Source organism: Sus scrofa, chromosome 3 (genome assembly GCF_054392235.1).
Source record: "Sus scrofa isolate SSC_HxYL_T2T_F1_AM1 chromosome 3, Sscrofa_HxYL_maternal_Yorkshire_Landrace_v2.0, whole genome shotgun sequence".
In the NCBI taxonomy this organism is placed as follows: Eukaryota; Metazoa; Chordata; class Mammalia; order Artiodactyla; family Suidae; genus Sus; species Sus scrofa.
Genome location: NC_139385.1, coordinates 42,908,366 through 42,933,465, shown reverse-complemented (window position 1 = coordinate 42,933,465; position 25,100 = coordinate 42,908,366). Strand labels below are relative to the sequence as shown.

At 48.0% G+C, this 25,100-nt stretch overlaps 1 protein-coding gene and 2 long non-coding RNA genes across 18 annotated transcripts in view; all 3 read left to right on the top strand.

Moving 5' to 3' along the window:
* Positions 1-25,100, top strand: part of RBFOX1 (RNA binding fox-1 homolog 1) — a 2,264,635-nt gene that overhangs the window by 708,859 nt on the left and 1,530,676 nt on the right. The window lies entirely within an intron of this gene.
* On the top strand, positions 1,655-9,611 carry LOC146404569 (uncharacterized). The gene is made up of 3 exons (XR_014840856.1): positions 1,655-5,670; positions 6,039-6,185; positions 8,283-9,611. It is a non-coding gene; the product is annotated as an uncharacterized LOC146404569 (long non-coding RNA).
* LOC146404568 (uncharacterized) lies at positions 13,961-18,223 on the top strand. The gene is made up of 2 exons (XR_014840855.1): positions 13,961-14,270; positions 15,363-18,223. It is a non-coding gene; the product is annotated as an uncharacterized LOC146404568 (long non-coding RNA).

Below are 25,100 nucleotides of genomic sequence, written 5' to 3'. Positions count from 1 at the left end.
ATAGACGATAGTATGAGGAAAAAAATGTATATCTATGACTGGGTCACCATGCTGTACAGCAGAAACGAACCCAATACTCATTCAACTTCTCCCGTGGATGGCACACCAGTTATCTGTCTGCGCTGGGCTTTCTCCAGTCTTCATATTCCTCATCTTTCAGGTGAGGATAAGAGCTGCTCTGTTCCTTCTTGAGCCTCCTCCTCTGAACACGTGATGTAATGGATGAGAAAATACCCTGCATGTGACAGATCGTGTAGACATGAAGCAGGATTGCTTTTGTTGCCACTCCTATTATGAAATCCAGCTTCAGGCGGTATTCTGTAGTAGCCAAGGGCACAGGCTCTGGAGCCAGACTGTCTGGGTTTGAGTCCTGACTGTGCTCCTTCCTACCTAGCTGTGTGACCTTGGGCAAGTTGCTTACCCCTTCTGATGACTTCTGGTTTCTCCTGCAGACGGGGCTGCATGAGTATCTCTCTCAGCGGATTGCTTGAAGGATCCTGAGATAATGTGGGCCAAGTGCTTGGCAACGGCGCCTGGCAGGTCGTGAGTGCGCCACTCATGGCAGCTATTGATGTGGCCGTTGTGTTCTTTTATTATCCGCGGTGTGCGCTGCTTTGTCGTTCTCTTCCTCCTCTTCCATCATTCTGGCATTTCCAGGGCTTCACGTTTGCTGTTTTCTCGGAAGTGCTGTGTTTTCAGGGCCGTCAGGACCTACCTAAACTCTGTGTCTGCTAGATCATATTTATGGAGGTGAGACATCATCTGTCTCATCATCCCAGGTAGTGATTAATTTATCTTTCCACAGACAGCACTTATTATATAAGCACTTATTACACATTTCATGAACTGCTGTAAAAGTCCTTTTAAAAATGTATCACCATTGTAACCTTCCATCCCAACTTCCTTCCAATACAGAATACTGCACGTCTAGCCCACTGAGAACTAAGATATCTCCAAGGGGACCATGTGGGGTTATTTCCCCCTTGGATATTTCCTGCCTCCTGTTCTGCCTCCTAGGGCAGGAGCAGAGATGCAAGAAAGAGTTAGAAGATGCAGGCTTTCCATCCCCAACTTTTCTTGCTTCTCCATCCCTCGCAGAGGAGGGGATCCTGACCCGGTGCGGGTTACCTCACATGTGAGGGTCTTACCATCATTTTCTGCTTCAAAGGAGTCAGAGCCTGCGGTGTCTCTTACTTGGGGAGCTCTAGCTCTTGCCTAAACATAACCCATGAGTGGAGCCTCTGCAAAGCCACCAGGAACACGTCATGCATCTGCGGAGTGCTCCTGTTCTCTGCCCTGGACTGGGTGTCCCCGTGAGCAAAACTCCGGTGATCCTCAGGGAGCTGCGGGTCTAGACGGAAAGAGGACGTTGACCCCCGAAGTGCCCCGTGAATGCGTGACTGAAATGGAGACACGCGCTGGAAAAAGCACCGTTTCTGAGAGATAAAATAGCAAGTTTAGGAGTTCCTGGCATGGCGCAGCGGAAACGAATCGGACTAGGAACCTTGAGGTTGCGGGTTCGATCTCTGGCCTCGCTCAGTGGGTTAAGGATCGGGCGTTGCCGTGAGCTGTGGTGTAAGCTGCAGAGGCGGCTCGGACCCTGCGTTGCTGTGGCTGTGGTGTAGGCGGGCAGTTGTAGCTCCGATTTGACCCCTAGCCTGGGAACGTCCATATGCTGCAGGTGTGGCCCTAAAAAACAAAAGCAAAACAAAAGCCAGTGAAGCTGATCAGGCTGGGCCAGAGACTAATTCCTTTATAAACAGGGACGCTTTTTGCAGGATTTACCCCCATCTGAATGAAGAATTTATTAAAGGCAAAAAAAGTCAGAGAAGCATTGTAATGGAATGCCAGCGTTTCAGGGAAGCCATTCCTGAAGCTTCTAAAGGGGGAGGGGGATAAGTTAGGAGATCGGGATTGACATACACACACGATTATCTATAAAATTGATAAGTAACAAGGGCCTACTGCATGGCACAGGGAAATCTATTCGCTGTCATGTAATAACCTATACGGGAAAAGAATCTGAGAAGGAGTGGATAATATGTATATGCATAATTGACTCACTTTGCTGTACACCTGAAACTCACACAACTTTCCAAGTCAACTGTATTCCAGTAAGATTTTTAAACAATAGATAAACATTGGAAAAAAGGACGGTGCTCGTAGGCTGTGCCATGCTTTCAATGCCTTCTGATGTGAAAATGTTACTTGTTTTTAAAACACCAGTCCCTTAATGTCAAAGTATAGGAGGAGATAAAGCTGTTTTTCTTCTGTTTGGAGGCACCAAGAAATTCAAATCTAAATCCCAATAATGCCCGTTTGAAGAGTGCTTGTCACCATTTAAAGCCACCGCGAGGGGGATTTTATTTACTTTCGCAGCATTCTGTGAGGGCGGCGGGTGGAAGAAACTGGATTTTAAGTGAATGTAGAGCATAGTGTTCCTTGGCCCTGGGTGTTTAAAAATAGACCGAGAATTTCTCCTAGGGCATCTTTCAGATACACTGTAGCAGACCAATGACGGCTATTCCCAGGACAGATTTAAATCTGAAACGAAATGAAAATTTAGCAAGGTGAGTTTGTTCAGGTTAGAAGCGCCTACCCCTTTCAGCTCATCCAAGATGATTCCCGGTTGGATGGTGGATGGTGTTTCCCAAGACAGGCTGGGCTGGTTCCCTGAAAGCTATAATGGTCAGTGATGTGTTCCAGAGCCCAGGTCTTTGTTACTTTTTTTTCCCCCTGGCAAAAGACCGGACATGTGAATTTGCCTCCCTGTTCTGTCGGGTGGGTTTGACCTGGCATATTTTTACACGAGGATGCTTCTGGACTGGGGATGAAGGTCTTGATTTTTTTTTCCTGCCTCTTTTGAATGTGTTCAGGACCCAACCGTTTGCTGCTCTCTGCTGCCCCCTGTTGCTCTTGAAAGGGAACAGCTGGTTTTCCACTCGGGCTGGTTCTTAAAATAACCCTTGTCAAGTGCATCATAGGAGGTTGAACCACTGGGTTTCAGGTTTCCTGTGAGGGTGACTGATCTGTGAAACAGACTTTTAAATGAAAGCTGAGCTAAATGAGGAAGAAGGAACCAGAGCCACAGCAGGAGCTGCAGAATTGAAGGACAAGAAGGCAGTGGAGCTGTGAGAGCCCGTCTCCACTTGGCACCGTCCAGCTACTTGCAGCTACGCTTTGCTGCTTTGGGGTTCCTGTCCTTGGGCTCTTGTATTTGGGCTCGACAATAAGGGTCAGATGAACACATACCCTCAAGGTCCCTGTGTATTTTGGGTCTGGCGCTAGCTGCTGGGGTTTCCAGGAAGGAGAGTACGGCCACGTTAATACTCCCAGTTCCGGTGTCAGACCTTGGCTGGGAATATGAGCTCCGTCTCTTGCCAGTTGTGACTTGGATATGTTACTGAAACCCTCTGAGCCTTCGTCTCTGTGTCTGTAAAAGGAGATTATAGTCACTGATGCATGGGTGGCTGTGAGAAGCAATGCGTTCATTACAATGCTATTTATCATTTGTTGTTCCCTAATTCCAGGCATTTTTAAGCCCTGTCCTTCTATTATCTTTTGAAGCCCCGCAGCATTCCTATGAATCATGTCCCAGGGGATCCCCATTTTACAAAACAGAGAAATGTCTAAAGGCAAAGGAATATGTGCAAAGGTAAGCATGGTATCTGGCAAGGGTTTTGTAGTTTTTCTTTGGGCTGCAAACAGCCAAATAAATAAATAAATAAATACCCCCCAAACACTAAATCAGGCTCTTCCTATCCTGGAGTTATTATCTCACTTAATGATTCCTGATGATACGCAGTTTCACAGTGTTCCTGGCAGTGGGTTAAGAATCTGACTGCAGCGTCTTGGGTTGCTGCAGAGGCATGGGTTCGATACCCGGGGTGGTGTGGTGGGTTAAAAAATCTGACATAGGGCAGTTCCCTTCGTGGCTCAGCAGTTAACGAATCTGACTAGGATCCTTAAAGATGCGATTTGAGCCCTAGCCGGGAACTTCCATATGCCGCAGGCGTGGGGGAAAAAAAAAGATGAGGCTGCAGCTCACATTTAATCCCTGGCCTGGGAATTTCCACATGCCATGGGTGCAGCCAGTAAAAGAAAAAGAAAAAGAAACCCAGCTTCACAGTTGCTTAATTTAGCAGGGCAGTAGGTACACCAAGAATCCCATGTGCTCTGCAGCTTTTCATCTCTGCATCCTCAGCCTCTGGCCCTAGATTTGCATCCTCATAGTGCAGGATGACTGCTGCAGCCCCAGGCATCTCGTCCTCTTGCAGCCACATGGATATTTGCATACAACAAAGACACTTCTCTCTTCACCTCCAAATCAGGGGGAAGCCCTCAGCAAATGTCCTCTTACTCTCATGGCCCTGGTTCGGTTCGTGTCACATGCCCAGGCCTAAACCAGTCCCTGGCAATGGGGATGGAGTGGTCAGTGCTTGGAAGAATCAGAAGTGACTCCATGGAAAGATGCTCCCTCCTGCATGTGGAGGGTGATCCCTCACAGAGCACTGGCTCTGAGCCACGAAGAAAGAACACTTTGGGGGTGGGGCTGCTTGGTTGGCAACCCGCAGGGGCTACCCCACTTAGCTGGAACCCCCGAGGCTAACTCTGGGTCAGGTGCTTTGGCCCAAAAGCCCGGCCCCCATGGGTGGTGTATGAGGCGCGTTACACACAGCCTGGCCCCTAGCCGCCTAGCAGTCCTCTGCAGGTTTTGCCGGAATATATTCACCCAGGGACTGTTCTCAGGAGGGGGAGGCAGACGCACAAGAAAGAAACTGATCTGCAGGCTGTGCCCTTGCAAAGGTAGCCATAGACCTTTAAATGTGGAGGTTGCTCAGGTTTAAAACACAGGCCCCTCTGAGGCTGTTGAGATTTGGGGTTTCTTTCAAACCAGACGTTGGTCTGGCTTCCTTCTCTCTTTGGTCTGGTTCCCGAAACTCCAGAGAACCCCTCTCCATCCACCTCCTTTCCTCCCTGACCCCCGTGGAGACTGGTGGTGTGTAAGCAGAATTGACTCCCTGGGAACCTCTGACTGTTTGGAGGCTGGGTCCAGAGGAGAGCCCCCCCGTGGAGTGTTCCTTTAGACTTGTCATTGTTCAAAAGCCATGTCAGATTTTAGAAAATGAGTGCAAGCCCCATGGACTACAGTGGTTAAAGTGTGTTCTAGCTTTGCCACTTGACACCTTCTGAACTTGAACGAATTAATCCCTTGGGCCTCACTTTTTCCATCTGTAAATGGGGCTAATAACAACAGCTCCCTCTTGAGGGTGTTTCGAGGAGTGGCTGAGAGGATTTAAGTGCTTTCGCCTGGTGCCCATTCAGTGACCATGTTTAATCGTTATCCTTTTCTGAGTGTTTTTGCCTTCAAAGGACAAGGGCCCTTCTGAAAATAAATCGGTGACACAGTGGCCAAGTGAGCCTGTTTTCAGTGTATTTCCGTGACTGTTCCTCCGGAGTCGCTGGTTGGGAGCTAAGGTCAGACATTGCAGGGGGCCCTGCACAAGGAAGCGTCTGACTTTCTTCTGCAGACACCCGGGGATTCCAAAGATGCGGCGGCTGAGACACCCAGTGGCTAATTCGCTCTGACCTTGAACTGGAAGTGGCTGGAAGTGGCTAATGGCCAGATAACTACTCTGAGATGATATCTCAGTTTCTTCGGTGTTTCTTGTGAGTTTAAAAAAAAAAAAAAAAAAAAGTTGAGAGTGATCAGAATTCATTTGCAGAAGTGGTTTTCTTTCCACCATCAATTTGTCAGAATTCACTTGTCTCCTGGGCTCGCTTGCTTCATTCATTCCCCCCTTTCTGGTCCATGTCAGGGACAGGGCTGGGGCTGGGGGCTTGGGGCTGGGGGCTGGCTGAGAATGGTGAACACTTTCTGCTGGAGCTTCTGGTCACTCACTGTCCATATTCTTCCCCCATAATCTTCTGACCTAGAACCTCTCCACTGGGTGACCTGCCCGTTTAGTTCCTCCGAGTTTTCTGGTCGGAAATCTAGCTTTCAGGCTCCACCTGATCTTTTCTTTCTATTTTTTTAGGGTCCTACCCTCGGCATATGGACGTTCGCAGGCAATGCCAGATCCTTAACCTGCTATGCCCCAGTGGGAACTCCCTTCACCTGGGTTTTAGGACAGCCTTGCTTCATCCCTTCTGATGACCTGAAGCCGGGCAACCTTAGTGGAGGGGTGAGTGTGTGGTGGGGGGGTGAGGGAGTGTTGGCGACAGTAGCTCTCAAATCCCACCTTCCCCAAGAGGCAGTGCCTTGCCCAGGGACAGTCACTCTCCCTGAACTTCATCCTTCGTCAGGTAGAAGTGCTCCTTCTTACCTAAGGAGAACACACACATTCCTACGATTTGAATTTGACATGGAATTGTTGGGTGTGAGCCCTCGTGTGCGCTCTCTGTGCCCAGGGTCTTTTGTGCCTTCCTCCTCCCCCAGCCTCTACAGCCTGCCCTTGGCTTCTTCCTGCAGGTGTTCTGCCACCTAGACTTACTCTACCGAGGGCTTAATCAGCTTGGGGGGATCGGCCGTGACCTCCCCTTTTTCTGTCCCATCCCCTGTGCTTGCCACACCGGCATCCCAGTTCCCTGAGCTCTGCGTGTTCTTTGAATTTCCGCTCCAACAGACACCAAGAGCAAGGGTGTCTGATGTGGGACAGTGCCCTCCTCTGTTGGCTGAAGGTGAGCTACTCAGATGGGGGGGGGTTCAGCTGTGAGATGTCTGAATGCACAACAGGGAGGTCACCGACTGGTTCCCAAACAAAGATGCCATTTGGCAGAGCACCGTCTGTCTGCGTTGGACCTCAAACACGTGTCTCCATCCGTCCGGTCATGTTGCCCAAGATTGAGATGCAGCGGGTATTTATTAAGGTGAACCATGTCTGCGTTGAGCCCTAATGCACCATTCAGCTGAATGTAACACCCAAGAGACGGGGGTGAGGGCGTCATCTTTCGCCTGGGCTGAGTGCCTTTCCTCATGACAGCCTTTGTGATGTTCCTGGGGAGACCAGGCAGGAGAGCCAGCGGGGCACGGATCTGGGAACTGAGTGGCAAAGTGGTAGCCACCAAAAGAGCAGGGACACACCCGCGGTAATGTGGAGCGACAGGGAGGGACGTCCAAATTGCCCCCCGAAGGAAAGCAGGCAGATTTGACAGAAATCCAATTTCTGCCACCAAATTTAGATTATGCGATGAAAGGCTAGATTTATGAGGATAGATTGACTCTCCGTAGGTATTATGACTTTGGAACGGCTGCCAGGCGAAAAGTGGCACCTTTTTTAGAGGAATTTAGGTCCAAGGAAAAGGCTTTTCCTTAGGCAGGAGTGAAAACCTACACTGATCCAGATCTTGTGCATGGGAATACAGAGGCATAGGCAAGCTTTTAATTAAAAAATTGTGATTTAGGAGTTCCCGTCGTGGCGCAGTGGTTAACGAATCCGACTAGGAACCATGAGGTTGCGGGTTCGGTCCCTGCCCTTGCTCAGTGGGTTAACGATCCGGCGTTGCCGTGAGCTGTGGTGTAGGTTGCAGACGCGGCTTGGATCCTGCGTTGCTGTGGCTCTGGCGTAGGCCGGTGGCTACAGCTCCGATTCGACCCCTAGCCTGGGAACCTCCATATGCCGCGGGAGCGGCCCAAGAAATAGCAACAACAACAACAACAAAAGACCAAAAGACAAAAAAAAAAAAAAAAAAAAATTGTGATTTAATAGCCGTGTTGCTGTAGACGGAATGATAAAAGAAGTTCAAAAATCCGCTGTGAGTCTGATGTCAGTATGTAACCAACTACTGGTAACACTTTCTAGCCTTTTTCTTTAGCTATTTACATATTTGCAAATTTGGACTCCTTGCAAGCTGCTTGGTCTTAAGACAGCGTGAGCATTTCCTCCAGCCCTTCAGTGTCCTTCTGAGACAAGTATTTTAAATAGCTGTGTGGTGTTCCATTGTGTGCATATAGAGTAATCACCCAAACCCTTTTGTTGGATATTTAAGTTGTTTCCCATATAAATGCGTGTGTTGTGTGGGTGTTGACTTTTCCTCCACCCCAAGCATCTCTTCACAAGTTTCTGAACCAGCCGCCACAAACCCTTTGCCAGGAGCATCTCGGAGAGAAAGGGTTCACTTTCTTCTTGATTCAACCTCATCATCTGTAACAGGAGAACCTCATCCTTTGATTGTTTTCTGTTTGGTTGGTTTTTGGTTTTTTTTCCTCCGGATAATCTATCTCCTAGTTCATGGGGTTTTTTTTTGTTTGTTTGTTTGTTTTTTGTTTTTTTCATTTTCAGCCTGGTTGCATCAGAGGGATCCTCTCCGTTTTTCGTAGGAACATTTCTGAAACTTTGGAACAATATGGAAGACGTTGTCAAGAAGGGTATTTGTCACAGAGGCCTTTTTGTCACACAGATGCGATGAGCCAGGGACGTGTGATTACTCAACTCTGAGGTGCCTGCGTAATCTTCATTTGTCTATTATTGGGAGAAACTCTCTAGATGAGCCTTTCCAGTGATAACCTAAACAAGTGCAAATTCATCATTCACATGCCTACCCGCCATCCAACCATCCATACCTCCATCGGTTTATCCATGCGTCTAGTACTTAGGAGTCTCAACTCTATGCTGGGCCTTGTGTTACATAGTGGGGACAACGAGGGGAACGGGGTTGAGTTCTTTTGCTCCCAGAAATCTCATTGAATGCTGCGTTCGTTATGCCGAGGGCCAAGGCTCTTTGGGGGATCCATGAACCTCCTGAAATGGTTTGTTAACTATATAACGTGTTTAAAACCTGTATGAGGCGTTCCCATCGTGGCTCAGTGGAAATGAGTCTGACTAGCATCCATGAGGACGCAGGTTCGATCCCTGTCCTCGCTAAGTAGGTTAAAGGATCTGCTGTGAGCTGTGGTGTAGGTCACAGATGTGGCTCAGATCCTGCATCGCTGTGCGGTGCCTCCAGCTCCTAGTCGACCCCTAGCCTGGGAACCTCCATGTACCACAGGTATGGCCCTCAAAAGACAAAAACTAAAAAAATAAAAATAAAACCTATATGAGTGTAGAGCCCTAAAAAAAAGGGGGTCTCATTTTTCAGATCCTTAAAAGGCTTCATGATCCTAAAAAGCCATCGATTTTTAGGACTGGTTATTGGAAGAGACCAGCAGGTGATGAGTTGTAACATGGTGTGAGAATCGGTAAAGGTGAGCCATGGATTCTGTGCGCTGGGAGAACAGAGGAGGTGCGTCCTGATCCACCTGAGTAGCTGGATATTCAGGGACGCTCTGTGTGATGGTCCAGCTGAGTCCTGAAGGATGCCCCAAACCTGCTGGATGGACAGACGCATCCGGATGGCATCTGTTCTGGGCAGAGGGTGGAACCAAGGCAAAAGCCCAGAGGCGTAAGAGATCTGGACGCAGTCGTTTGCTTATCCACTCCACCCACAATAGGTTGCCTCAGTTTGCCCCAGATTCCCACTCCTTCCATTTGAAGGAGATGAGCGATGAGGTCCTGCTGTACCGCACAGGGAACTCTATCCAGTCACCTGTGATGGACAGGATGGAGGAGCCGAGAAATCACTGCTGTACAGCAGACATTGACAGAACATTGTAAATCAACTATAATAAAAAATTGAAAGAAGAGATGTGGATACAATTAAGAAACATGTAGTCAACATTAGGTGACCAGCACCTAGATGTGGGGGAACGGGGTAGGGAGGGCGAAGGACCTGAGGGCGTAGAGATTTGCAGGGAGCAGATGCTGGAAGGCACTGTAAGTCCTAGACGGAAATCTTCTGGAGACTCCAACGGTGTCACCGGCTCCCTGTATTTGTCTGTTGGATGCCAATATTTTCTTGGAGGGGCTCTAGCCTCATCGGCTGATGATTTAATCACTGGGCCCCTGAGGGTGGGGTCAGGCGTGTGTGTTCCTGGGGGATGAGGCTCCTGGGATGTGGAACAGGTGAGCCACTGGTAGGTGGGGGACAGCCTTGTCAACTTGAGATCTGGCAGTTTACAGAAATGGAGAGGAGCCCACGTGTTGAGTCTTTCCAAAGGCACTGTCCACTTTCCCAAGTCACCTCATTTGATCCTCTTGAGAAGTGACGGAGACAGAGGCTGTGAATTAGTTTCCTATTGCTGCTGTTAACGAAGGACGGTGGTAGTGGCTTAGAAGGATACAAATGTATTCTGTTACAGTTCTGGTGGTCCGGGTTCCTCAGTGGGTCTCCCTCGGCTAAAATCAAGGGGGGAGGAGTGGGGCCGCCCCCCTTCTGGAAGCTTTGGGTCTGGTCCTTTTATTTATTTATTTTTGGCCACCCCACAGGCCAGGGATCAGATCCTTGCTGTAATTGCAGCCAACATGGCAGCTGCATCAACTCTGGATCCTTTAACCCACTGTGCCAGGCTGGGATGGAACCTGGGTCCTGGCATTGCAGAGGTGCCTCTGATCCTTTGTGCCTTACTGGGAACTCTGGGTCTGGTCCATTTCTTTGCCTTTTCCAGATCTTAGAGGCTGCCTGTGTTCCTAGAGTTCAGGGTCCCTTCAGAGCTGGCCATGGTGGCTCGAGTCCTTCTCACATCACGTTTCTCTGACGCTGACTCTCCCACGTTTAAAGGATCCTGGTGAGGAGTTCCTCTTGTGGCTCAGTGGTATTGAACTGGACTAGTATCCACGAGGATACAGGTTCGATCCCCGGCCTTGCTTAGTGGGTCAAGGATCTGGCATTGCCATGAGCTGTGGTGTAGTTTGCAGCTGCGGCTTGGATCCCAAGTTGCTGTGGCTGTGGTGTAGGCCGGCAGCTGCAGCTCCGATTCAACCCTTAGCCTGGGTACCTCCATATGCCACAGGCGCATCCCTAAAAAAAAGACAAATACATAAAGAATTAAATAAATAAAGGACCCCGGTGACTTCACTGGGCCCACCTGGATCATCCAGGATAAACTCCCTATCTTCAGGTCGGCTGGTTAATCATCTTAATTCCATTTACTACCTTGATTCTCCACTTCCTGTTAAGGCAACTGTTGACTCAACAAATATGCACAACCTAAAAGCAGAGTGTGACATTTTCTTGGGTGGACACAACGGAGGACTCAAGCCCTGGGAGACAGCATCTCCAGGAACCCTGAGAAAACTGCTCTGAGCTGGCGAGCTAGGATATACAGACATTTTCCATCAAAGGGCAGGTAGTCGTAACTCAAGGTTACTGGTAATAAAAGAAACCCAGGTAGTATCTCTAGGTAGGGACTTCAGCACCTTTCCATGGAGGGAAGATGCAAGACCTGGGCTTCCAAATCATTCCTTGGATGTGCACCTCCACTGGCTGGGGTCTGTGTCCTGCGTTTGCACATCCTGAGTTTCCTCAGGGGTCTCTGTTGGAAGTGGCTGCAGGTTGATGGCTGCTACACAGCACGCGTTCTTTGTTTCTGGCCCGAGTTGGCTAGGGGCTCACCTGCTCACCCTCGGAGGTGGCCTAGGACCGTGGCATCCTTTGTTACAGATATGGCAGGCAACATCTTATGTCTCGTGACATATTCAGAGGCTTGGGCAATTAGAACACGTTCGTCCTTAAGAGGCTGTTGTTCTGTACGACATTCATTGTTATCGCGGCTCTTCTGACAGCAGAGGCAGCTTCACAGGTTAAAGTCACAAGGCTCTGGAGGGTCAGCACAGGGATTTGAACCCCCATGTCTTTGGCTCCAAAGTCAGCCAGTGATAAAAGGTAAACTTTGGACAAAAGTTAATGATCAAAGACATTTAGAGCGCCTCCTCCTTTTAGGTAATGTATGTTTTGTAGAGGGCTTTAAATTAGCTTTTTTTTTTTTTTTTTAGGGTTGCACCTGCTGCACATGAAGGTCCCCAGGCTAGGGGTCTAATTGGAGCTACAGCTGCTGGCCTATGCCACAGCCACAGCCACAGCCACACAGGATCCGAGCTGCATCTGTGACCTACACCACAGCTCACAGCAGCTCCAGATCCTGAACCCCTGAACTCACTGATCGAGGCCAGGGATCGAACCCACAACCTCATGGTTCCTAGTCGGATTCGCTTCCGCTGCACCACGATGGGAACTCCTTAAATTAGCTTTTAAAATTAGCCATCCTCCAAAGTGCTTACCCAAGTATTGCCATTGAAAAAGCCTAATACATGCCTGGGAAACCTACTGTGAAATGGGTCTTCAGTTTTGACCTAAGCTTTGTCCCAAGGACATGGGGGCAGGAGGCCATACTGTCCCTACATGTGCTTGCCATAGATGAGAAAGATCAGACGTGTCCCTTTTCTTCTTATCATCCTCGGAGTCACCGTTCCAAAGGAAGAGAGGCTGTCAGGGGTGTGATTTTGAGAAAAGGTCCATCATCCATTCAGTTTCTTTTCACCCCAGATGGTATTTCCTCATAACAAGGAAACGCCTAGGCAGAGAGAGAAGACGTTGCATGTAAAACCTAAGACTCGTGGACCCAGCGACAGGCAGCATCAGACTAAAAAGTCACCAAGGGAGAAACTGACATGCATACCAGAGGCTAGACTACCAACCTAGCAGGCATGCCATTGGAAGCTTGAAAGGAGATGTTTGGGGAGAAATCAAAGAAAGGGCTACTTTTGAAGCAGGTAGGTCGTAGGTAAAAGCTCTGGAGGTCAGCTCATTCTAGGTTCACCTCTAGACTCTGTGGCTCCAGCAGTTTAAGATCAGGACCACGGTTCTGCATCTCGGTTTCTCCATCTGCAAAGGGAAGTCATGATAATATCAGCTCATAGGGTTGTTGCAAGAAAAACACCCACTAGAGCCTTTGGCAAGCGGTAAGAGCTGCCCAAATCTGTCTCTCCACCTTCCCTCCCTCGCTTCCTTCCTTCCTTTCACCTATATTAGATATTATCCTCATTATTACTGGAGGTTGGTGACAGAAATCAGGTTTAATGAGGTTTCATGATGGAGGTCTCTCTGTTCATCCATCCGTCCATCCATCCATATTAGATATCATTATCCTCATCATTATGGAAGGTTAGTAACAGACATCAGATTTAATGAGGTTTAAATAAACGTGAGACGATTTGGATTCCTTTCAAAGTGAAACATTTAAAATAATTTTTCAAGTGAATATACAAGCAAGCGGAGTCAGGCTGGTAAATCCTTCCTAGGTGCCTAAGTGCAGGAGCAGGTGTTTCGAAGAGTGGTGTCAGGACATTCCGCCGCCTCCCTCTTCCCACAGACTCTCAGTGCACTTTTCACGGAGCAGATTGGACCCTTGCTGTTTAGGCAGCCGCCAGAGTGGTTTCACCCTTTGTGTCTGGCTTCCTGGGTTCTTCAGCACCAAGGAGAAGGGCTGGCAGGATGGGAAGCGAGTGGAAGCACTTCTGTCTGCCACTCATTTCCGAAGGCAGACCCCTTTAACGAGCTCATCCCTGACAAAGTCTCTGCCTTTGCAAGGAGCTTGGTAACCAGCCAGCACCTTACTTTTCCTCTGATGAGTCCTGCTCTGAGCTTCTCTCCTGGAACGAAGAGAAAAAAGAAAAAAGAAAAAAAAAGGTGAGATAGCAAAGCAAGTCCAAAGCACCGGGCCAGACTAATGACCTGCCGGAGTTTGGAATTATTCCGGAGACGGTCTGGTTTTCATGGTGATGCGCAGCAAAGGGTGTCCACAGTTAGAGCGAGTTGCTTTCTCTCCTGACAGTACCTGCCTTCTGCCAGGCTCCCGGCCAAGGTTGGTCTCCCATTCTCTGCCTTTGGAGCTTGGGTCCCAGATCCCAGCCACCCACTCTCTAGGGAAGGAAGGACTTTCAAAGAAGCCTGGCCAGCCCCAGAGCTGGCCCCTTTAGGGTTCAGGGGGACAGGGGGGCAGGGGGGGGATATCATCCTATGTCACTTGCCTTTGGCTCCATGTTGCCATGGAAACAGAATATGGCTTGTTCATGGTTAACGACCTTGTTGTTGCTTTTGTATAGGCTCTTCGTTATTGTACTGAAGTTATTTATAACTGATGGAAGGGAGTCCCGGGGGAAGGGCTTTGTTCCACTAAATTGTTCCATGGTGGAGGGAGAAAAATTTTGCCCCAAAGTAAAGGAAAGAAGAGAAAAGGAAAGAAAAACAAAATGAAACCATCAAACAAACAAACAAAAAAACCCCAAAACACCCCACATGGATAAATCTTTCTAAAAATCACCTCCCCAAAGCATTTTTGCCTTGTTGAGGACCATGTGCACTCCGCTGTATTTGTCCTTAAAATTCATTTTGAGCATCTTATGTAGCCATTGTAACGTTTTCTTTATTTAAAATGTATTTCAGGAATTCCCATTGTGGCGCTGCAGAAATGAATCCGACTGGGAACCGTGAGGCTACGGGTTTGATCCCTGGTCTCGCTCAGTAGGTTAAGGATCCGGCATTGCCATGAGCTGTGGCCTAGGTCGCAGACGTGGCTCGAATCCTGCATTGCTGTGGCTGTGGGGTAGGCCAGCAGCTGCAGCTCCAATTAGACCCCTAGCCTGGGAACCTCCCTATGCTGTGGGTGTGGCGCTAAAAAGCAAAAAAAAAAAAAAAAAAAAAAAAAAAAAAAATTTTTTTTTGCAAGGGCAAAGGCTCTTTAAAAGGACTGTTAATTCCCTTCAGATCCTCTGCAAAACTTTGTTTCCCTGTAGCTAGTTCTTACTTCATCACAGGTTTTGGAATTCTAGTCTGAAACAAGCTCTTTTGAGAATTCTCTACATCTACAGGTGCCTTTGAGGAGATTCCGGATCCTTGGTTTGGAAGCTTTTGGTTTCTGCAAATCAGTATAACCTCTCCATTGCATTTGACGCAGTGTCTTCAACTTTATCACTGAACAGACGAGGATGTTTCAAACCCTACCCATTGGCTCTCTGTTTACTATCACTGTCACTTTATAATACAGAGGATGCGACATGAGCTATTAAAAAATATATGTAACAGATAATGTATTTGCTCATCTGCTGTGTTTCAGATATGGCAGCCTCCAAACATGGGTGATTGGCCAGCTCCATCAGCCTCAGCTGGATGAGAGTTAAGAATGCAGAGTCTCAGACCCCAGACCTACTGAACCAGCACCCATGGTTTAATGAGCTCTCCAGGTGTTGGGAATGGACATTCATGTTTTAGGAGCCGCCTTCTAGACAAATGTCACTCTAATTGTGGGACTTATTATGGATGCAAATCCTTAGGTCCTACTCAGGACTATGAGATCAGAATCTTTGGGGCAGGGGTGCAGCTTTCTGTCTTTTTGGGTTTTTTTGTTTTTGTCTTTTGTCTTTTTAGGGCTGTGACTATGGCATATGGAGGTTCCCAGGCTAGGGATCGAACCGGAGCTGTAGCCGCCAGCCTACACCACAGCTACAGCAACTTGGGGATCTGAGCTGTGTCTGCGGCCTACACCACAGCTCATGGCAACGCTGGATCCTTAACCCACTGAGCAAGGCTGGGGATTGAACCCGCATCCTCATGGATGCTAGTTGGGTTCATTAACCACTGAGCCACGAAGGGAACTCCACCTTCTGTTGTCACAAGCTCTCCAGACGATGCTTATTAACACTAAAGTATGACAACCTCAAGTCTAAAGGGCGGGCTTTCATTATCCCCATTCTGCAGATGAGAAAAATGAGGCAGTGGGAGGGGCTAGGTAACCCCTCCCCAGTACTTAGTAAGTGGCTAAGTGAGGGTCTGAACCTGGGGCTTGTGAATCTGCAGTCTGTAGACTTAACCATCACGCGGCCACCATCCTTCTGAGCCGTGTTCTCCCCTGCGCTTAGCCCTCCCCAGAGTTCTTTTTCCTTTTTAAAAAATGTTTATGGCCTCACCTGCCGCCTATGGAGAGTCCCGGGCTAGCGGTCGAATTGGAGCCTCAGCCACCAGATCTGAGCCACATCTGCGACCACAGCGCGTGGCAAAGCCAGATCATTAACCCATTGAGTGAGGCCAGGATCGAACCCGCATCCTCCTGGAAACTCTTCAGGTTCTTAACCCACCGATTCACAGCAGGAACTCCTCCAGAGTTCTTATTCGTTCATTCACTTTCTATCTCTCCACCCAACACAGCAGTGTAAGTCCTTGGATGTTTGAGACTCATCCGCCTGGGTGACTGTGGTGGTGGCCCTTTGACATTGCTAGAAACTTCAGCAAGCACCAGCTTCTCCTGGGGGGTGGGAGTGGGGGCAGGTAAACCCTTGAAGGCTGGACTTTTCCCTGGGGCTTTGGGTTCAGCGAGGCTGGGTGTGGCCTGAGACTCTGCATTCGGACAAGTTCCCAGGTGATGCTGCTGGTCTGCAGACCTCACTCGGATGAGAGAGCGTTTAAGACAGTTTTCAAAGGCAAGAAGCAAGGCTGTGTGCGGAGGGCAGGGTTGGCCCCACTCCCTCTGTGTCTCTTGCCGCCCTTCGCTGCCTGGCCATCAACACACTTTGCAAACATCGCCTCATTAATCTTCCCCATCCCGGGAGGGCCTGTGTGACGGACACGGGTGCCTTTATTTCACAGATGGAGAGGCAGCCGTGCTGAGGGACGGGGACAGGTCCAAGGTCACACGGTGAGTCCCTTAAATGAACCCAGAATAGAAACGCCGGGGCCCGCTGCAAAGCCCTGCTCCTCGAGCCCCCGTGAACCTTCCAATCCTGCAGAGCCTCCCCGCGCCCCCTCTATCAGCACCCACTTGCACTGCCTCCAAAATTAGCTTTGTCTCTTTAACCCCTCCCTCCCGAGACACGGGCTCCAGATTAGCACTGAGCTCCTTGTAACTTGGACTCTGGACCATTTCTAAGTCAAGAGCAATTAATTATAGAAACATTCTTTCTGCTGGAAGAGCCACTTGAGTCTTGTGTCTTTGCTGCCAGAGGCTGACCAGGTCCTCTTCTGTGCACACCTGCAGGGCTCAGGGATTCCTGTCCCCTGGCAGGCTGATTAGGAACCCGGCACCCACTGAGTCCTAGAGCCCAGACGCCAGTGCAGTCCGAGAGACCAGACTGGGGGGGTGTCCAAGCACCCATCTCACTAACAGGATCCTCAGGTGATTCCTTTGCAAACTTACCCCGGAACATCCCTAAGTGGAGGAGGTGGGTGCGCTTTCAGGAGTCCTGTTCGCTCTCTTTCCCAGATACGCCGTAAACAGGATGGCTGGGGCTGGGGGCTGGCTTGGCCTGCGTCCCCCCAGCCACAGTCTTTGGTTCTCTTCAGCTGCAATGTAAATCAACAGAGGATGGACTGGGTGGGTGGGTTCCTGGTTCTTCATTAGGCAGAGGATGTGTCTCCATCTGGTTGAGAGTCTGTCACGTTATATGACTCTGATGGGTAATGCATTTTGGAGTTGCTATAAAAGAAAATTTGGTTTAACCCATTTTGCTTTTCTCATTAGCCAGCCCGCACGGGGAGGCGTGGAAAAATCCATTTGGTTGCGTCAAAATTGACACTGGCCGTGGTGCATGTGTAGAGGGTCCACCTTTTTTTGGTTTTCTTTTTTGTGTTGAACCATAGTGTTGGTCTGGTTTTGGGCTTGGTGTTCACTGGAATATAGATGATTGATTCCATGATGATGTCTGTGGAGGGGCTGTGGGAACCCAGGCTTCCGTGAGGTTGGCATCTGATATGGTGCTCTGGCCTCTGTAGACAGAAAAGGGTCTGACTGCCCCATGGTCCTTTGAAGCATTTAGTCAACTTGAATATATGATCCCGTTTGCATGCAATAGCTGGAACTGGTACATTCTTAAAGGCAGAAGGCAGATGGGTGGTTGCCGAGGTCTGAGAGGGGCAGAGGGGGGAGCGGATGCCTAGAGGGTATGTGGTTTCCTTTAGGGGCACTGAAGAAAACGTTTTTTTGGCACCAGACAGAGGTGGTGGTGGCCCAAGGTTGTGAATGTGTGAACTCTCGCTGGGTTGTTAACTTTAATAGAGTTAATTTTATGTTTGATGACTTTCGCCTCAATGAAAAGCAATAAAGCCACACGACACATAAAAACAACTCTAACCCAAGGTGGTGCCTCCTCCCCTTTGCTCAAAGAGTTCATCGAGTTTATGGGATCATCCATAACAAAGCTTCTCCTTTGCTCCCATAGTAAAGGAGTGCTTTTCCCTTTGCCTCATTTGTAATAATAAGAATAGAGAATAAAATGGGTCTGAATCCTCATCTGTGCAGGCAGGTGGTGTAACTGAGCATCATTTAGGATCCAGGAGGCATCTTTAGGCAGGAGAAGATGCATGGAAGGTAGCCCCTGAGAATACTGAGGCGTGCATGTTTTATTAAAAAAAAAATAAAGGCGGAGTTCCCGTCGTGGCGCAGTGGTTAACGAATCCAACTGGGAACCATGAGGTTGCGGGTTCGGTCCCTGCCCTTGCTAAGTGGGTTAACGATCCGGCGTTGCCGTGAGCTGTGGTGTAAGTTGCAGACGCGGCTCGGATCCCGCGTTGCTGTGGCTCTGGCGTAGGCCGGTGGCTATAGCTCCGATTCAACCCCTAGCCTGGGAACCTCCATATGCCGTGGGAGCGGCCCAAGAAATAGCAGCAACAACAATGACAACAAAAGACAAAAAAAAAAAAAAAAAAAAAAGGCTTGGAGTTCCCAATGTGGTGCAGTGGAAATGAATCCGACTAGGAACCATGAGGTTGCAGGTTCAATCCCTGGCCTCACACAGTAGGTTAAGGATCCGGCGTTGCCGTGAGCTGTGGTGTAGGTCGCAGAGGTGGCTCAGATCCTGTGTTGCTGTGGCTGTGGTGCAGGTCAGCAGCTGTAGCTCTGATTCGACCCCTAGCCTGGGAATGAACCTCCATATGCTGCTAGTGCAGACCTAAAAAGCAAAAAAATAAAAATAAAAACAGAAAAAAGAAAGACTTGAATGTCAGGGATGCTCTAGGTTAATCAAAATAGGAAGCAGGTTTTATCTTTTCGCACTACTCTGATAGGATATTTTGGCAGATCGAAGCTTCCCCTTCCATTCCCCTCCCCCACCGCTTACTTGTACCTTGGAGTAAATATACTTTGATTGATGGTGCATTTGAAGTTCAGTATAATCAGTTTGGATTCATTTTACTCTTAAATAACAATGTATTTTTTAAATTAAAGTATAGTTGATTTACAATGTTGTGTCAATTTCTGCTCTACAGCAAAGTGACTCAGTCGTAGATCTATATACATTCAATTTTCAATCATGGTCTATCCCAAGAGGTTGGATATAGTTCCCTGTGCTGTACAGCAGGACCTCATTGCTCATTCATTCTAAACGTAATAGTTTATATCTATTACCCCAAACTCCCCGTCCATCCCACTTCCTCTCCCCTCTCTCTTGACAACCACAAGTCTGTTCTCTAGGTCTGTGAGTCTCTTACTGTTCTATAGATAGGTTCCTTATTATCATATTTTAGATTCCACACTTAGGTGATATCATATGGTATTTGTATTTCTCTTTTTGACTTACCTCACTTCGTATGAGACTCTCTAGCTGCATCCATGTTGCTGCAAATGGCATTATTTTGTTCTTTTTTATGGCTGAGTAGTACTCCACTGTATATATGTCCCACATCGTCTTAATCTGTGATGGATGTTTGGGTGATTTCCTTGTCTTGGCTGTTGTGAATAGGGCTACAGTGGGCATAGCAGTACATGAATTTTTTAGAATTGGAGTTTTGTCCTCATGGATGCCTAGGAGTGGGATTGCTGGACCATACGGTGGTTCTCTTTAGTTTGCTGAGGCCCCGCCATCCTGTTTTCCAGAGTGGTTGTACCAACTTACATTCCCGCCAACGGTGTAGAAGGGTGAATAATGCATATATATATATGAGTCCCTGCTACAGATCCCAAACCTTATATGCATTATCTCCTTTTGCATGCCTGTGACACCAGGATGTAGGACTATCAGTATCTGTGTGAACTCGCCCAAGTTGATGAAGCTCGTAAAAACAGCAGATTTTCCCAAGCCTGAACTTGTAGCCCGTCACTACTGCAGGCATGTTCTTACATCTTCCTTGGGCGTCTCTGATGAGTTCTCGAGGGGGAGTGAGTGGCCAGACTTCCCCGTAGGTGTGAAGGGGACCTTCTGCTCACAAGGATCAACCCCCTGTCCTAAGGTGTGGGTCCCTCCTTAGAAGTTTAGAGTCAGACCTCGGCTCCATCTCCCTTCTGCCACTTACCAGCCGTCTGACTTCGGCCAAGTTCTGCAAAACCATCTTTGCCCACGTTCTGCCTTTGTGAAAAGGCATCATAAATGCCTTCCCTCGCAGACTTCAAAGAGGTGGTTTCTCTGAGAATGTTCGGGGGTGTCTGTCATCGGGAGAGAAAGTCCAAAATAGAAGACATGAAATCAGCCCTATCATCAGAATTCCACCCAGGCTTCAGCTGACCGAACCAGCCGGAAACAGACCCCGGCAGGGATGGAGGCCCCAGGACAAAGATGACTTAAGGAACTGTCAAACCTTGACGGGATAAGCAAAGTCAGAGGGAGTGTTAACATTTTACAGGATGACCTAAATCCTCCTTCCCCGGATCCCAAACCCTCTTCCCCTTTTTTCCTTAAGACTACGTGACCCGACACACAGACCCCTGCCCTTGCCCTACTGGAGGGGAGCCTGGGTTCTCTCTGCTCTGTGCTCCCGGGCCACTCTGTTGGTAAATACACCTGCTTGCGATCTCACTGCTCCAGTCTCTGTTTCTCCCGACTCCGCTGTCCAAACAGAGGACACCTGATAACTGCTGGGTCTCCTGGGGGCACCATCAATCCTTGAAGCAGTGGCCACCCTCAGGCAGTGCAGGCTTCTGAGCCTCACATCCCTGTTCTCTGCTGAATACTGTCTGCAGACAGTTGTAGAAATTAGCATCTGGCCTGAGACAATATCCTCCTTCTGGACCAAAAAGTCCATAGCATCCACATGTGAATTTGGTTTTTGTCAAGGCAGCTGTTACATGGCTTTCTTTCGGCCTATGTTTTTTTTACTCCTCTGCTTTTTAAAACATTGTAGTTACAGTCCCAAAACGGACTCTCCCTGAATCCTGCACGCAGCACACACCCTCCTTTGGCCCCGTCTGGTGGCCAGTGGGACCTGCAGGACCAGGATGGCTATGCCTGGGTGGTGACTGTCCTGCCAGCCCCGGGAGTAAGACCCCTGGAACAGGCTGGTCTCTGGAACGCCCAGCGTGCGAGGTGATTCTTTCGGCCTGAGCACATTCTTTGCGAGAAGCACATTTCTAATAATTAAGACCCAAGACGCCGTGGCTGGTGCCCTGGCTGCATGTTGTTTCCTGTGAGTGTGGCGGAATGGCCTGCTTTCATTGCCTCTTAATTACCGTGTTCCGATCAGCAGGGTGAGTTTTGACCTGAAAGAAGGGAGGAGGATTATCTGCCCTTTTCCAGCAAAACAATACACCCAGACATGCATGTAGTTAAAACCTCTGCTGACAGAAATGATTGTCTCTTTCCTCCCCTTCCTTCCTCTCCCCTCCTTTCCCACTTCGAAAGAAATGTATTGAGACATCACTAGGTCTATAGCAAGGGCTCACTCACCTATTTTAAGAAGTGAATTGTAACGTATATAAAACCTGCAGTAGGTGATCCACCTGAAGTCGGTGCCTCCTCCGTGTCTGCCCCTCTGCGTCTTCGAAGGGCTTCAGTTTACAGGAACACGAATCATCAAACTGTAGGTGAACTGCTGGGGGTATCTTTTTCTTTTTTCTTTTTTTAAATTTAATTTTATTGACTTGTAGTTAATTTACAGTGTTGTGTTAATTTTAGGTGTGCAGCAAGGTGGATCAGTCATGCATATACATAGATCCATTCTTTTGTTTTCCCCATATAGGTTATTACAAACCAATTTTTTTTTTTCCTCAAATGGCCACACCTATGGCATATGGAAGTTCCCAGGCTAGGGGTCTAATTGGAGCTACAGCTGCCGGCCTACGCCACCTCCACAACAATGCAAGATTCAAGCCACATCTGTGACCTACGCTGCCACTTGCAGCAACGCCAGATCCTTAACGCATGGAGCAAGGCCAGGAGTCGAACCTGTATCCTCATGAATGCTAGTCAGGTTCTTAACCTGCTGAGCCACAATGATTTCAAACTATTGAGTAGATTTTCCTGTGCAATACAGTAGGTTCTTGTTAACTACTGTATAAAACAGATAATTAATGAGGGTTTCTTTTTCTGCATAAGAAAAGTTTCCTTTCAGGCAGGTTGCTCTGGATGAAGAGCTGAAGGGTAATTTTCTCTGTGGACACTGGGGATCCTTGAAGCCACCCCCCTACCCTCCCATGCCCCCTCTCCCCATTTTAATGTGAAACACTGACCTCAGATATGGTTGTGCTCTTGCAAATATCATAGGAAGGTTATTAAATCATTTTTCCATGATTTCCAAATTTCCTACCATAGCCATGACTTGGTAAATCACAGCCGTCAAGCTACATCTCATGATTTTCATCTTAGCGGGGATCCCAGTTTCTAGGCTGTGTCCTTTCCAAGCCTCATGCCCGGAGCTGCAGGGCTGAACTGGGTCTGGGAGGAACGTGTGGTCCCTCGTTCTTATAGAAGGAAGCGACCACAGGAGGTCTTTTCTCTGCAAGCTCCTAGTGCACTTGGGGCCAGGGCGACCCTGGTTCCTAACTCAGATCTTTCAAGAACCAAAGGACACCATCTCAGAAATAAGGTCGAACCAAACTAGGTTTTTTTTTTGTTTTTTTTTTTTAAATAGCTTTTAGAGGTATAATTGACATAACTTAAAATTTACCGATCTTAATTTTAAAATTCAATTATCTTGAGAAAATTTACAATCTAATTTTAGAACATTTCCCTCTCCCTAACAAGGGCCCTCCCCAACGCCTATTTGTAGCCAGTCTCTTTTTCATCCTCCACCCAGGCAACTGCTCATCTGCATTGTTCTTCAAGCACCAGGCACAATAGCCAAAAAGTATAGACCCTCCAAATATCCATCAGCGGGTGAATCCATAAACCAAACTCGCCCTGCTCATGCAATAGGAGACGATACAGCAAAAACTACAGAGATAAGCAAACTCCCCCCGAAGACTAATACAAGCTACTACGTGGATGGACATCAAAACACACACGTTTTTAAGTGAAAGGAGTTGATGCAAAAGACCATATGTTGTGTGGGAGATTGTTACCCTGGCTTTCTGTTAGGCAGATACACCCCAACTTTCTGTTTTAGGAGCCTACGCTACTTTTCCATTTTGTCTGCTGAGGGAAGAAATCCAGAAGCCCGGAAGGAGAGGGTGGCTTTGCTTGAGCCAAATGCAAAGGCCGTTCATGCCTCTCTTTCCCTGAGCCTTGACTTACCTCTCAAAGCCCGTACGGGACCAGGCTCCATTTTTAAGGTAATATGTTGGAGAATAGGCACCATGGCTGCTAGGACCTGGTGGCAGGCAGGGTGTTTGCGCTGATCATTTGTTTTCAATATAAGCCATTTGTAGTGCACGATTCATCTGCTGCTACAAGGTGCTTGCCCCTTTGACAGATACCTGCTTCTCATTGTGACAACATTCATGGCTTCAGAGGGGGAAAAAAGCAGTCAGAGGGTTATCCATCAGGATTTTCAGATTCCCCATTTAAGGAAGGGAAGACACTACCATCTTAGCCTCCTCGGGAGGGGGCGTTGGTGTGCTGATGTGAGCAAAGTAAAGACAAATCAAAAAGTTGTTTTATTGTATTTTCACTTTTGGCTGCTCTGCGGCATATGGAGTTCCCAGTGCAGGGATCACATCAGACCCTCAGTAACTCCAGGTCCTTTCACGCACTGTTCTGATCCAGGGATTGAACCTGTGTCCTGGAGCTGCAGAGATGCTGAAACTGACAGCACTTATGCCTTGAGCCCAGCTAGAACCCAGACTGGGACTTGTACCCATGGTTTTCAAATTAGAATCACTCATCAGTGTCCAGACTCACTGAGGTTCAGGGTCTTTGTGCCTCTGTGCAGAAAGTATTCAGCAAGAGAAGAAGGGATAGGCAGGAAATAGATTTATTAAGATAGGATGCTTGTGAGAGATGCAAGCCAGCAGGCAAGGAGGCTCTGTCCCCAGGATCAGGTGGGCTACAGTTTTATCCTCCAAGGGGAGTGGGGGTGGGAAAAGCCCACCTCATCCTCTTTCTTCAAGTAGTGGCTCCTCCTCAGTATCTGTAAGAGAGTATTTGACCCCATAAAGTCAAACTAGGACTGTCACGGTACTTATTCAAATCAGCAACAGGGCAGTCCTCAAACTCGAACCCTTGATCTGAACTTGAACGCAGGCCTCACCCATCCCCACCCAATGACCTGAGGCATATCTCGGGCCTCCCGTCAAACAAGCCTGCCTTGTTCGAAGGCCTTCGTGAGCAATTAGTAACTTACAGGGATCTCCCGAAGTTCCCTAGGTTCCCCTGTCCATCTGTGGTCCCTTACTGGGACATCTGCAACTGCCTGTGTCAACATCCCACTCGGTCCCTATCAACACCACCGATTCTGCTGCGCCACAGTGGGAACTCCAAAAACTAAGCTGTCTTAGAAGCGAGCAGGTAAATATTTCCTAAACGCTAATGGTTGTTTTCACTGACATCCTCTTTCACTTTATTTTTTTTTTGGTGGCTTTCTTCTGTTTCTACAGTAACATATACTTGTAGAGAAAAGTTAGAATAAAAGAAAAAATCATATAAGAACATAAATGCCGTTTGCAGAATCTATCGTGAATACCTGCTAGCATCCTCTGCTGGAGTCCCTTGGTATTTATTTTTTTCTGTAGGTGAGTACTCAGATATTTCTTTAATTAGGCTCAAACTATATATATTACTGTGCCCTGCTATTGTCGCTTGACATTTTATTACGAACGTTTTCTTCCGCATCATTAAATATTCTTCAGGAAGATAAACTTAATGGTCCATGGTAGCCCACATTGGGGTGTGCCGTCACACCATTCTCCATCTGTTACACACTAGTACTGTTTTTTGTATTTTTTTTAAAGTATTAAAAGCTGCAAGTCAAATTCCTGAACAGGGATTTTTGAGGACATCTTTACTTCCTTTGGACAAACTCTTAGAAATAAAATAATTGGCTCAAAGTATAGGTGTTATAAACAATGGAGCTGCCACTCTTGATTTGATTTCTTTTTTTTTTTTTTTTTTTTTGTCTTTTTTTGTTGTTGTTGTTGTTGTTGTTGTTGCTAT